The sequence below is a fragment of the Eumetopias jubatus genome, unplaced genomic scaffold (genome assembly GCF_037043125.1).
Source record: "Eumetopias jubatus isolate StellerSeaLion01/CBP00866 unplaced genomic scaffold, mEumJub1_p1.0 scaffold_10, whole genome shotgun sequence".
In the NCBI taxonomy this organism is placed as follows: Eukaryota; Metazoa; Chordata; class Mammalia; order Carnivora; family Otariidae; genus Eumetopias; species Eumetopias jubatus.
Genome location: NW_028274816.1, coordinates 115,414,802 through 115,427,400, shown reverse-complemented (window position 1 = coordinate 115,427,400; position 12,599 = coordinate 115,414,802). Strand labels below are relative to the sequence as shown.

Here is a 12,599-nt window from a genome sequence, read left to right as displayed (position 1 = left end):
GGTTAATCTAATAGCTAGTAAGTGGCAGATCCAGAGTTCAAACCCAAGCAGTCTGATGCCATAACTCATACTCTTAACTACTTACTGTTGCCTCTCTATTGAAGAAATAATATGAGACTTCCAGGTTTTAGAAACCCCACTAAAACAATAGCAAAGGGAATTTTAAAAAATACATAACCAAAAGAGAGGAAGATAAAAAGCAACCAAAGTAGATGATGGAGTGGCAAGTGACTTAGCAGGAGAGAGAAAGCCAAGTTCTAAAACGACAGTGAGGAAAGCTGAGAACAAACCCAATATATACCAAAGCATTCTCTAAATGAACAAAAACTGGCAACACTAGGTACTTGTAGAACTGGGGGTGAGTGGCAAATGAGATGGATAAAATAAGAAAAACTGGTTGAAAGCTGTTTAAGAAGCTGGTGGATCCCTAGATCCCTCCCTCCAATCCACATCCCTAACTTTCCCTAACTGTCTAAGTAGCTACCCTTCCCTAAGTTCCCAATTCTGACAGAAGTCTACGGCTTATTCCCTAGAGAAGGTAAAACAGGGGTCTCTTGATTAAGAGACATCAGGCACTGTTGAGGGCATAAGTACCATAGTAAAAAACAAGGGGATTAAGTGATTTTATGCATAACTGAATGCTGAATTCAAAGATTAGCAGGCCTTGGGTGCCTGGGTGGCTCAGTGGGTTAAGCATCTGACTCTTGACTTCGGCTCAGGTCATGATCTCAGGGTCATGAGATCGATCAGCGTGGAGTCTGCTGGAGAATCTCTCTCTCCTTCTGTCCCCCACACCCCTGCTTACACTATATATATATATATATATAGCAGGCCTCTTCTCCCATTCTGTTGAACCAGATAGGAGAGTAGAAAACTCTTCTTTGATGAATCTGAATCAGAAGTTTCCCTAACAAATGGCCCAACCAAATTATCCAACAAAAAAACTCAAATTTCACAAGTCCTATTTACGTGCTTAGGCTTCCCAATCAGCTTTTAGTCACCTAAATACAGAAAGCTAAAATGATCAGATACCAAAAAGAGGCCTGTATGTGGAAGACAGAAACCAAAGCAACAAAAGAATACAAAGCAGTCTGGGTAGAAAGAAACCATGCAAAGAAAACTTTAAGAAAAAATATTTCCAAGGGACACTTAAGTAAAACTTTAAATGAAACAAAAAGAGGAAGGAACACTTCCAAACTCATTTTACAAGGTCAGCATTATCCTGATACCAAAACCAGACAAGGACACCACAAGAGAAGAAAACTACAGGCCAATACCCCCGATGAACATAGATGTAAAAACCCTCAACGAAATATTAGTAAACCAAATTCAACAACACGTTAAAAGACTCATACACCATGATTAAGTGGGATTTATTCCAGGGATGGAGGGATGGTTCGACATCTGCAAATCAATCAATGTGATACACCATATTAACAACACCATATTAACAAAATAAAGGATAAAAATCATATGATCATCTCAATAGATTCAGAAAAAGCATTTGATAAAATTCAACATCGATTTATGATTAAAAAAAAACTCAAGAAAGTGGGTATAGAAGGAACATACTAAACATAATGAAGGCCATATATGACAAGCCCACAGTTAACATACTCAGCAGTGAAAGACTAGTAAAAACTTCTCTATTAAGATCAGGAAGAAAAGCATGCCAGCTTTCACAGGTGAGGGGTTTCTTGCAGGCTCTAATAACATAAAGTGGGCAAAAGCACTACACACTATATGGTATAAAGGCTGACAAAGTGCACCGTCTTCCTACCTGACATGGGAGTGGTCATTTACGCAAAACACTTTGCAGTCCTTATAAGGGGCCCTTAAGCATGCAGTAGTGGAAACAGCATGGGACTTGGGGTCAAGCAACCTCATTTAGGATCCTGGCCCTGTTGTGTTAACTTAAGCAACTCACTAACTCTTTCCAGGCCTCAGTATCCTCACCACTTTTTTAAGGATTTTTTTTTAAAGTAATCTCTACACACAACATGGGGCTCAAACCCACAACCCCGAGATCAAGAGTTGCACACTCCACCTACTGAGCCAGTCAGGTGTCCTAATTTTTATTCAACGTGATACTGAGTTTGAGTCAGAGCAGTAAAGCAAGAAAAAAAGAAATAAAAAGTACCCAAATTTAAAAAAATAATTTGTTTGGAGATGACATGATCTTATACGTAGGAAACCCTAAAGATTCCATTAAGAAACTTTTAGATCTAATAATGAATTCAGTATACTTGCAAGATACAAAACCAACACACAAAAATCTGTTGATTTTTATATACTAACCATGAACTATCAGAGAAATTTTTTAAAATGCCTTTTACAATGGTATCAAAAAGAATAAAATACCCCAGAAATAAATTTAACCAAGGAGGTGAAAAACCTGTACACTAAAAACTGTAAGACACTGATGAAAGAAGTTGAAGAAAACACAAATAAGTGGAAAGATTTCCACCCTCATGGACTGGATTAATATTGTTAAAATGCCCATACTACCCAAAGCAATCTACAGATTCAATCCACAGATGCAATCTACAGATTCAATGCAATCCTTATCAAATTCCAATGGCATTTTTCACAGAAATAGAACAATTACAACATTTGTATGGAACCACAAAAGAGCTGAAATAGCCAAAGCAAGCTTGATAAAGAAGAACAAAGCTGGAGGGGCGCCTGGGTGGCTCAGTCGGTTAAGCGGCTGCCTTCAGCTCAGGTCATGATCCCAGGGTCCTGGGATCGAGCCCACGTCGGGCTCCCTGCTCAGCGGAGAGCCTGCTTCTCCCTTTCCCTCTGCCTGCCGCTCTGCCTACTTGTGCTCTCTCTCTGTCAAATAAATAAATTTAAAAAAAAAAAGGGAAGAACAAAGCTGGAGGCATCATGTGCTCTGATTTCAAACTATAATACAATGAAAATAGTATGATACTGACATAAAAACAGACACATAGATCAATAAAACTGGATAGAAAGCCCAGAAATAAGCCCACACATATATGGCCAATTAATTTGCAACAAAGAAGGCAAGAATATACAATGGAGAAAGAACTGTCTCTTCAATAAATGGTGTTGGGACAACTGACAGTCACATGCAAAAGAATGAACCTGGACACCATCTTACACCATACATAAAAACTAACTCTTTAATCCATCAAAATGGATTAAAGATTTGAATGTAAGACCTGAAATCATAAAATTCCTAGAAAAAAACATAGGCAGTAAGTTCCTTCACATCAGTCTCAGTGATAAGTTTTCAGACTTGACACCAAAAACAAAGGCAACAAAAGCAAAAATAAACAAGTAGGACTACATCAAACTAAAGAGCTTCTGCACTACAAGGGAAACCATTAACAAAATGAAAAGCCAACCTACTGAATAGGAGAAAATATCTGCAAATCATATATCTGATAAGGGGTCAATATCCAGAATATATAAAGAACTTACACAACCCAACAGCAAAAAAAAAAATCCGATTTTAAAAATGAGAAGAGGTTCTGACTGAGTATTTTTCTGAAGAAGACATACAGATGTCAAATAGGTAAATGAAAAAAAGGTGCTCAACATCACTAATCATCAGGGAAATGCAAATTAAAACCACAATGAGATATAACCTCACAACGGTCAGAACGGCTATTATTAATAAGACAAGAAAGAACAAGGATGTCGAGAAAAGGGAACCTTTGTACACTATTGATGTGAATGTAAATTGGTGCAACCACTACAGAAAATAGTATGGAGGTTCCCCAAAATATTAAAAATAGAACTACAATACAATCCAGTAATTACACTTCTGGGTATTTATCCAAAGGAAACAAAAACACTAACTCAAAAAAGATACATGCACCCCCATATTCACTGCAGCATTATTGATAATAGCCAAGACACTGAAGCAACCTAAGTGTCCATTGATGGATCAATGGATACAGAAGATGTGATACACACACCAAGTAAAATAGTCAACTAAAAATTAAAAAAAAAAGGGAAATCTTTCCTTTTGCAACAGCATGGATGGACCTTCAGGGCATTATGCTAAGTGAGATAAGTTAGAGAAAGACAAATACCATATAATCTCACTTATGTGTGGTATTTAACCACCCCTGCACCCCCTAAAAAATCCAAACTCAAAGATACAGAGAACAGATTGACGGTTGCCAGAGGCAGGGGGTGAGCATAATGAATGAAGATGGTCAAAAGGAACAAACACCTACTTATAAAACAAGTAAGTTGTGGGGATAAAATGTACAGTATGATGACTATAGTTAATAATACTGCATTGTATATTTAAAACATATCAGGAGAGTAAATCTTAAAAGTTTTCATCACAAGAAAAGAAATTTGTAACTATGTATGGTGATGGATGTTGACTAGATTTATTGTGGTGATCATTTTGCAAAACATACAAATATCAAATTATTATGTTGTACACATGAAACTAATATAATAGGGTTTTTTTTTTCTTTTTCAAAGTTTTATTTAAATTCTAGCTAATTAACATATAGTGTCATACTGGTTTCAGGAGTAGAATTTAATGATTCGTCACTTACATATAACACCCAGTGCTCATCATAACAAGTGCCCTTTTTTTTTTTAAAGATTTTATTTATTTATTTGACAGAGAGAGACACAGTGAGAGAGGGAGCACAAACAGGGGGATTGGGAGAGGGAGAAGCAGGCTTCCCGCGGAGCAGGTGTCCCGATGTGGAGCCCGATCCCAGGACCCTGGGATCATGACCTGAGCTGAAGGCAGACGCTTAACGACTGAGCCACCCAGGCGCCCCTCCCATCACCCATTTAGCCCATCCCTTACCCACCTCCCTCCATCAACCCTCAGTTTGTTCTCTATTGTTAAGAGTCTCTTATGGTTTGATGAGAGATGATGGACTCTGAAAAACAAACTGAGGGTTCTAGAGGGGAGGGGGGTAGGGGGATGGGTTAGCCTGGTGATGGGTATTGAGGAGGGCACGTTCTGCATGGAGCACTGGGTGTTATGAACAAACAATGAATCATGGAACACTGCATCAAAAACTAATGATGTAATATATGGTGATTAACATAACAATAAAAAATTTTTTAAAAAAAGAGTCTCTTATGGTTTGTTTCCCTCTCTCTTTTCTCCCCCTTCCTGTGTGTTCACCTGTTTTGTTTCTTAACTAATATAATGTCATATGTCAATTATATCTCAATAATAAAAAAGAAATACAAAAAGAATGTTTATAATTTAAAAATGTAATAACAAAAATTAAAATCTAAGAGGAAGGTAAAGTTGAAGAAATTCTCAACCTTAGTGGAGAGAAAAGAAGAGAAAGAGAATAGACAAAAATAAAAATCTGAAAACTCTGTTGACAAACAAAAACCCTGAATGTCCAATCAATAGAGTACGGTTAAATAAACCTCTATGGAACACTATGAAGTGGTAATGGTAGTAGTACTCTGGAAAGATCTCCATAATGAATCATTAATTGAAAAAATAATGTAAGCTACTAAAAACCCAGTCAGTGTGACCCCACTTACATAAAAGGGGGGAAAAACACACACACCATATGCTTCTATATATAAAACAGCATTTAGGGTACCTGGCTGGCTCAGTCAGTGGAGCATGTGACTCTTGATCTCAGGGTTGTGGGGGTTGAACTCCACATTGGTGGGTGTAGAGATTACTTAAAAATATCATCTTAGTGGGGCGCCTAGGTGGCTCAGATGGTTGGGCGTCTGCCTTCGGCTCAGGTCGTGATCCCAGGGTCATGGGATGGGGCCCCACATTGGGCTCCTGGCTTGGCGAGGAGCCTGCTTCTCCCTCTGCCTCTCTTCCTGCTCATGCTTTCCCTCTCTGTATCTCTGTGTCTCAAATGAATAAATAAAATCTTTAAAAATATATATATAACCTTAGGTCCACCTGGGTGTCTCAGTTGTTAAGCGTCTGCCTTTGGATCAGGTCATGATCCCAGGGTCCTGGGATCGAGCCCCGCATTGGGCTCTCTGCTCTGCAGGAAGCCTGCTTCTCCCTCTCCCACCCCCCCCACCTTGTGTTCCCTCTCTCTCTGTGTCTCTCTCTATCAAATAAATAAATAAAATCTTTAAAATATATATACATATATATAATATATATCTTAAAAATCTATATAATCTTAAAATCCTCCATATCTAAAACAGTATGTAAGTATAAAAAAAAGATGTGGAATTAAACATATTAAAATAATTTCTAGATAGAGGAGTGAGTTGGGGGAAAAAAGGAAAGGGAATATTTTGCTTTTAATTGTATATATCTCCATTAAAATTTTTTTACAATGAAAATGTCTTCATATATTACATTTGTGTAATGTTTTTAAATTTTATTTTTAGGCAATCTCTACACCCAATGTGGTATTCAAATTCACAACCCTGAGATCAAGAGTCGTATGCTCCATCAACTGAGCCCCCAATTGTATAATTTTTTAAAGAGAGAAAAGAAGGGGAAGAAGTGAAAGGAAAATTAAAAAGGATTGGTATAATACTTAGTAGATGAGGAATATTTTACTTAATTAATTAGAATCTCAAAAACAAAACAAGACTAAATAATAATGATTTTACTTGCTGAGTAACATTCTACTTGTTGAGCACATTAAAGTCACCTCCAAAGTACTTAAGATGATAAAATCCACAGAAAGTGAAATATATATACTTTTATATATTACATATATATTTTTTAATAGCCAAAAACAGTAGACTATCACCAATTTAAAAAAAAAAGACAACTCTTTCACAACAGAATCAGTAGAGAAATTTTCTCTCTACAATTACACCTTTAAGAAGTCTGATTCTAGCCAAAAGATTATATGCTCAGGATATATCACCAGATTCTTTCCTAATGGGCCACCTGGGTGGCTCAGTTAGTTAAGCGTCAGACTCTTGATTTCAGCTCAGGTCATATCTTGGGGTCCTGGGATTGGGCTCTGCGCCCAGCGCAGTCTGCTTCAGATCCTCTCTCTCCCTCTCCTTCTGCCCCTCCCCCAATTTGCGTGCACGTGCACACACACACACACACACACACACGCTAAAAATAAATAAATAAAATCTTTAAAAAAATATTTTCAAAGTGTTTCTAATTCTGCGAGCAAATCCTTGGATGCACATTTTGCAACATAATTAGAATATGCAATTTAAGATATCCTACTAAAAATTCTACTTGTACAAAGAGTAAAGTTAAGTAGCCTAAAGGCATTTTAGCACCTAGCTGCCAAATTCCAGAGTCTGGATTATTACAAGAACATTCTGCTATCACCTCTAGCAAGAGTCTTGAAGAAAAAAAAGAGAAAAATACGTTGAAAGATTGAGAAAATAAAATCATTATACTTTGGCACCTTTTTTGGACAACTCATTAGTTTCATGTTACCATTTCTTTATCTAGTAACAATATTCAACTGAATTACTAAAAAGAAGAAATGAATTAAATACCATCTAACACTTTGTTCCCCTAATTTGAATAGTAAGTCAGTGTCATAAATATTTTCTAAGCTATACTTTATGACTCTCTTAAACTGATCTCTAAACTCTAAAATATTCTTAGTTTCCAAATAATTACCTATTCTATATTTGCCATTTGTGTCTTTTTTCCCTAGGTAGCAGATTAAGGTCTTTTACTGAATTCTAGTAAATTGATATTTGCTTGGCATATTTATCATAAATACAAACAACTAAGTAATCTAAAGTCACTCGTTCCTTACTTGGAAGTTTGGTCACAAGTGATTCCCCCTTTCAAACTTTTATTTCTTATTTTACTTTTTTTTTTAAAGATTTTATTTATTCATTTCAGACACAGAGATACAGAGACAGAGAGAGAGAGAGAGAGAGTGAGCAGGTAGAGAGGCATAGGGAGAGGGAGAAGCAGGCTCCGTGCCGAGCCAGGAGCCCGATGTGGAACTCGATCCCAGGACCCTGGGATCATGACCTGAGCCGAAGGCAGACGCTTAACCATCTGAGCCACCCAGGCACCCCTCTTATTTTACTTTTTTGATAACAGCTTCACAGGGGCACCTGGCTTGCTCAGCCAGTAGAGTGTGTGACTCTGGATCACAGGGTCATGAGTTCAAGACCCACACTGAGCGTAGAGGTTACTGATAACAGCTTCACTGAGATATAATTCACATATCAAACTTTTTATTAGTTATGGTTCTACTTACCATAATATTTCAACTACCATCTAACTACTAAAACCAAAATCTCCCTCCATTGTTCTGTTTGTAAACCATTATCCCTTAGAACTGTGTTAGCAAAAGAAAATTGGGAGTTTTGACAAAAAATTAGAAATAATGAGTTTCTAAAGTTCTTTTCACTGTATCCAGAAGTACTACCACTTACGACACTTTCTAGGGAAAAAAATGCATTGAAAATCCTAAACGCCTGGGTGGCTCAGTCGGTTAAGCATCTGCCTTCGGCTCAGGTCATGATTCCAGGGTCCTGGGAAAGACTCCCGCATCAGGCTCCTTGCTTAGCGGGGAGCCTGCTTCTCCCTCTGCCTGCCGCTCCCCCTGCTTATTATGCTCGCTCTCTATTTCTCTCTGTCTGACATATATAAATACAATCTTTAAAGAAATCCTAAAATAAAGGGTCCTGGGATCGAGCTCCGTATCAGGCTCCCTGCTCCGCGGGAAGCCTGCTTCTCCCTCTCCTACTCTCCCTGCTCGTGTTCCCTCTCTCACTGTGTCTCTCTCTGTCAAATGAATAAATAAAATCTTTTTAAAAAAAAATTTCAAAACAACTTTTAAAATATGATTTGTTCAAAAATTTGAGGTTTTCTATTATGCAGACCAGAGAACGCCCAGCAGTCTATAAATCACTGTGAAGATGTATATTTATCTCTTTGGTAGGGAAGTGACAAGTTTAGAAATGTAACGTGTGAGCCAGCTATTTATTCTTTGAAAACTAGAAATTAAACAAGAGAATTTAAAAGCAGTATCTTGATTTTCCATTTTTCTTTTCCTTTAGGAAAATCTTATCCTTTTCATTAACAGTGAGAAAAAAGTGGGGCACCTGGGTGGCTTAGTCCGTTTAGCGATCAACTCTTGCTTTTGGCTCAAGTCATGATCTCAGGGTCATGGGATTGAGCCCTGTGTTGAGGCTCTGCTTGGAGTCTGCTTGAGATTCTTTCCTCTTCCTTTTTCCTCCCCCTCTGCTCCTTCCCCCACTCTGTCTCTCTCAAATAAATAAATGCTGGAGGGGAAGGGGGTGGAGGGATGGAGTAACTGGGTGATGGGTATCAAGGAGGGCACATGATGTAATGAGCACCGGGTGTTGTATAAGACTGATGAATCACTGAACTCTACCTCTGAAACTAATAATATACTATATGTTAATTAAGTTTAAATAAATTTTAAAAATAAAATCTTAAAAAAAAGAAAAAAGAAAAAAAACTTCACATTCCCTAATGATGTGCCACAGCTACTTGTGTTGGTTACACAAGTTTTACTATACTGTCAAATTTTATTTTATTTTTAAGATTTTATTTGTTTGATAGAGAGAGACACAGCAAGAGAGGAAACACAAGCAGGGGAGTGGGAGACAGAGAAACAGGCTTCCTGCGGAGCAGGGAGCCTGATGTGGGGCTCGATCCCAGGACCCTGGGATCATGACCTGAGCTGAAGGCAGCCGCTTAAAGACTGAGCCACCCAGGCACCCCTATATTGTCAAATTTTAAAAAGCAAAACATACTGTATCTATTTAAAATACCTTAAATTCAAATACTATAGATTTTAGAAATATTAAATAGTCATTTAATTCAATATGCACAAATCTCATTTGGGAGATATATATTAACCAACCACTTTGTCAAAACATCTAATAATTTTACAAACTCTTCTTCAGCTTTCTCAATCATTATCATGTCTTAATTATCTTTAGTCTTTTGATTAGATATCAGTTTCTGACTCATTCTATAAGTTTAAATTTTAACTCCTTACATTTCAGGAAGAAAACTAGCAATAACAAATAGCCTACCCATGAATAAATAAATATTTTTAGCTTGCCAGTATTTCACAATTTTCTCTGAAAAGACCAAGAAATATATTACTATATCATTATAGCAGATTTCAAAATATCACTCTCAGATTACAGAATTCCTTACTGACTGACATTTTGGTTATCTGCAGGAAAGCTAAAAACTGAAAGCCACAAAGCAATTAAATATAGAAAAATGTCTCCTAATTTTCTGATAAAATGAAGACCATAGTCTTTTGTCTATAAATACAATGAAAATGCTCTAAAACTCAATTAAAAAGTTAAGGATAATAAGAATAATATTCCTTCAAAAATTAGTCGAGATTGTAGAAATTCTATCTTATATAAATAATGTTATCTCTATACATAAATATAACATTTTTATTCTTGGAGATGAAATTTTAAAGTAGACTCCACGCCTAATGTGGGGCTTCAACTCATGACCTTGAGATCGAGTCTCGTGCTCTACTGACTGAGCCAACCAGACACCCTGTGTTCTTAGAGATAAAATCTTACAGAACATGCTACAAACTACAAATATACCTACTACTAAATGAATAGCATTTTGAGTGCTTCCCAAAGGCAAAACCAAAATCTTTGAAGCAAAATAAAAACTCATGTTCATAATACATTTTTTCCAACTTTTCAAAACTGCTTATTTTCCATCAACCTTATTTCCATTTTGTTTAAGAGTCTGTGGAAGACTTCTGCTGGGCCCAGGTGAGAAAGGCCCACCTGAGTCCTAGGTGAGAGTGTTGCTTGGTTCTTTCGGGCTAGAGGAATCCTGAATTTGTGGATTATCCATATATACTTTGAGACATGCTTTAGATGTTTTTTTCTGGAAGCCTTGCATCTGCCCTAAAAATTGAATGTATTGTAGAACAGACCTATGGCCAGTGGTAGCAGAATCTGCATAGAACTATGCTCCGTGGTGTTCTGGGAAAAACCTTTCGACTTGTTGGCTATACTATTCAGTATGGCTGTATAGCTCACTGTGTTTTGAATACGTTGGTGGTGTTGTCATGTGTTCTGGACCATCAGTGGAGCCTACAATTCAAAATTCAGATATTGTCTTTGCAGAAAATCTTAGTCGACATTTTTATGGTATCCAAAGAGGTGACGTTGTGATTGCAAAAAGCCCAAGTGATCCAAAATCAACCATTTGTAAAAGAGTAATTGGTTTGGAAGGAGACAAAATTCTCACCAATAGTCCATCAGATTTCTTTAAAAGCCATAGTTATGTGCCAACAGGTCATGTTTGGTTAGAAGGTGATAATCTACAGAATTCTACAGATTCCAGGTATTATGGACCTATTCCATATGGACTAATAAGAGGACGTATCTTTTTCAAGATTTGGCCTTTGAGTGATTTTGGATTTCTATGTGACAGCCCTAATGGCCACAGATTTTCTGACGATTAGCAAGCATTTATTGTTTTGATTTTTCTCTCCAAGTGAATTTATTATTGCCACTGAAACCATGTACTTACTAATAAACTATTTGCTACTTAGTTAAAAAAAAAAAAGTCTGTGGAAGAACAGCTTAAGACCACTCAGTGGTTGTTCTGACCCATTCAGTGGCCTGAACAGTGGTAGCTGCAGATCACTCTTCAGTGGCAGTCTGAGTACTCCAGTCTTCAGTAGGGAACTAACTGCTGTGAAGGCAGAGAGGGCACCTCTACACCTTTAGAAAAGTTTGTGACATCAGGTTGAGAGTACTCAACTGCTTCCACCTGCATTCCATTCACCTGCATTTCCTCCTTGGTCATAGCCTTTTCAGCAGCAGCCTACTCTCCCTTTTCAATCTCTTCAGGATCTCTGGAGAAATACAGATCAAGCATGACCTCCCATGGGTGTTCATGGGAGACAGTGCCACACATGCATAGAACTTCCGAGGCCAGCATCTACCACATCAGACCCACTGTGTGAGCTCCCTTGTTGTAAGGGATGGCAATGTCCACAGCACAGAGGAGAGTCTTACACAGAGCAATGGTAGGCACATTAACATAAGACATCTCTGTGGTGGCTGATGGTCAGCCTTGGGATCAGTGACCACCAGAAGTCATGGCTCCCAGAAAGCTGCCTGGATCTGATTAGTGGAGGTTCCAGAAGTGAAGTGGCCAGCAACAGCAGAGGTCCAGTGGCAGCAGCAAACTTCAGCACAGCTTGCCCGCCAGTATTCCAGGATGACAGACACTGACACTAGGCAGGTTTTCAACAGCAACAATGGCATGACCTGTCAGCAGAAGCTTCTCCCAGGTTCTCTTCAGATTTATGATATAGATGCCATCATTTTTCCTTTTGCAGATGCACTCTTCCATTTGGAAATTGAGGTTTGTGCCACCTAAGTGGGTTCCTGCTCCAAGGAATTTGCGGACATTCTCCTTCACTTGCAGGACATCAAGGACTCCAAGCATTGTGAAAGTTTCCTTTTAAGTCATGTATGGAACCCAGAACAATGCTATATGGACTCCTCTCTGGGTAGTGTGGAAAGGGCATAATATATTTAAATCACAAACTATGGCACTCATTATGCAGTCAGTTTAACAAGGTATGACATCTCAACAACTGAAAAACATAAACTCTTTTTTTTTCTTTGAAGAGATATAAAGTCATGGATACTCC

General features: G+C 37.8%; 1 protein-coding gene and 1 pseudogene across 1 annotated transcript in view; one reads left to right on the top strand and one right to left on the bottom strand.

Moving 5' to 3' along the window:
* The window catches only part of PPM1E (protein phosphatase, Mg2+/Mn2+ dependent 1E), a 183,479-nt gene that overhangs the window by 74,860 nt on the left and 96,020 nt on the right, over positions 1-12,599 (bottom strand). The window lies entirely within an intron of this gene.
* On the top strand, positions 10,758-11,439 carry LOC114213835 (mitochondrial inner membrane protease subunit 1 pseudogene; annotated as a pseudogene).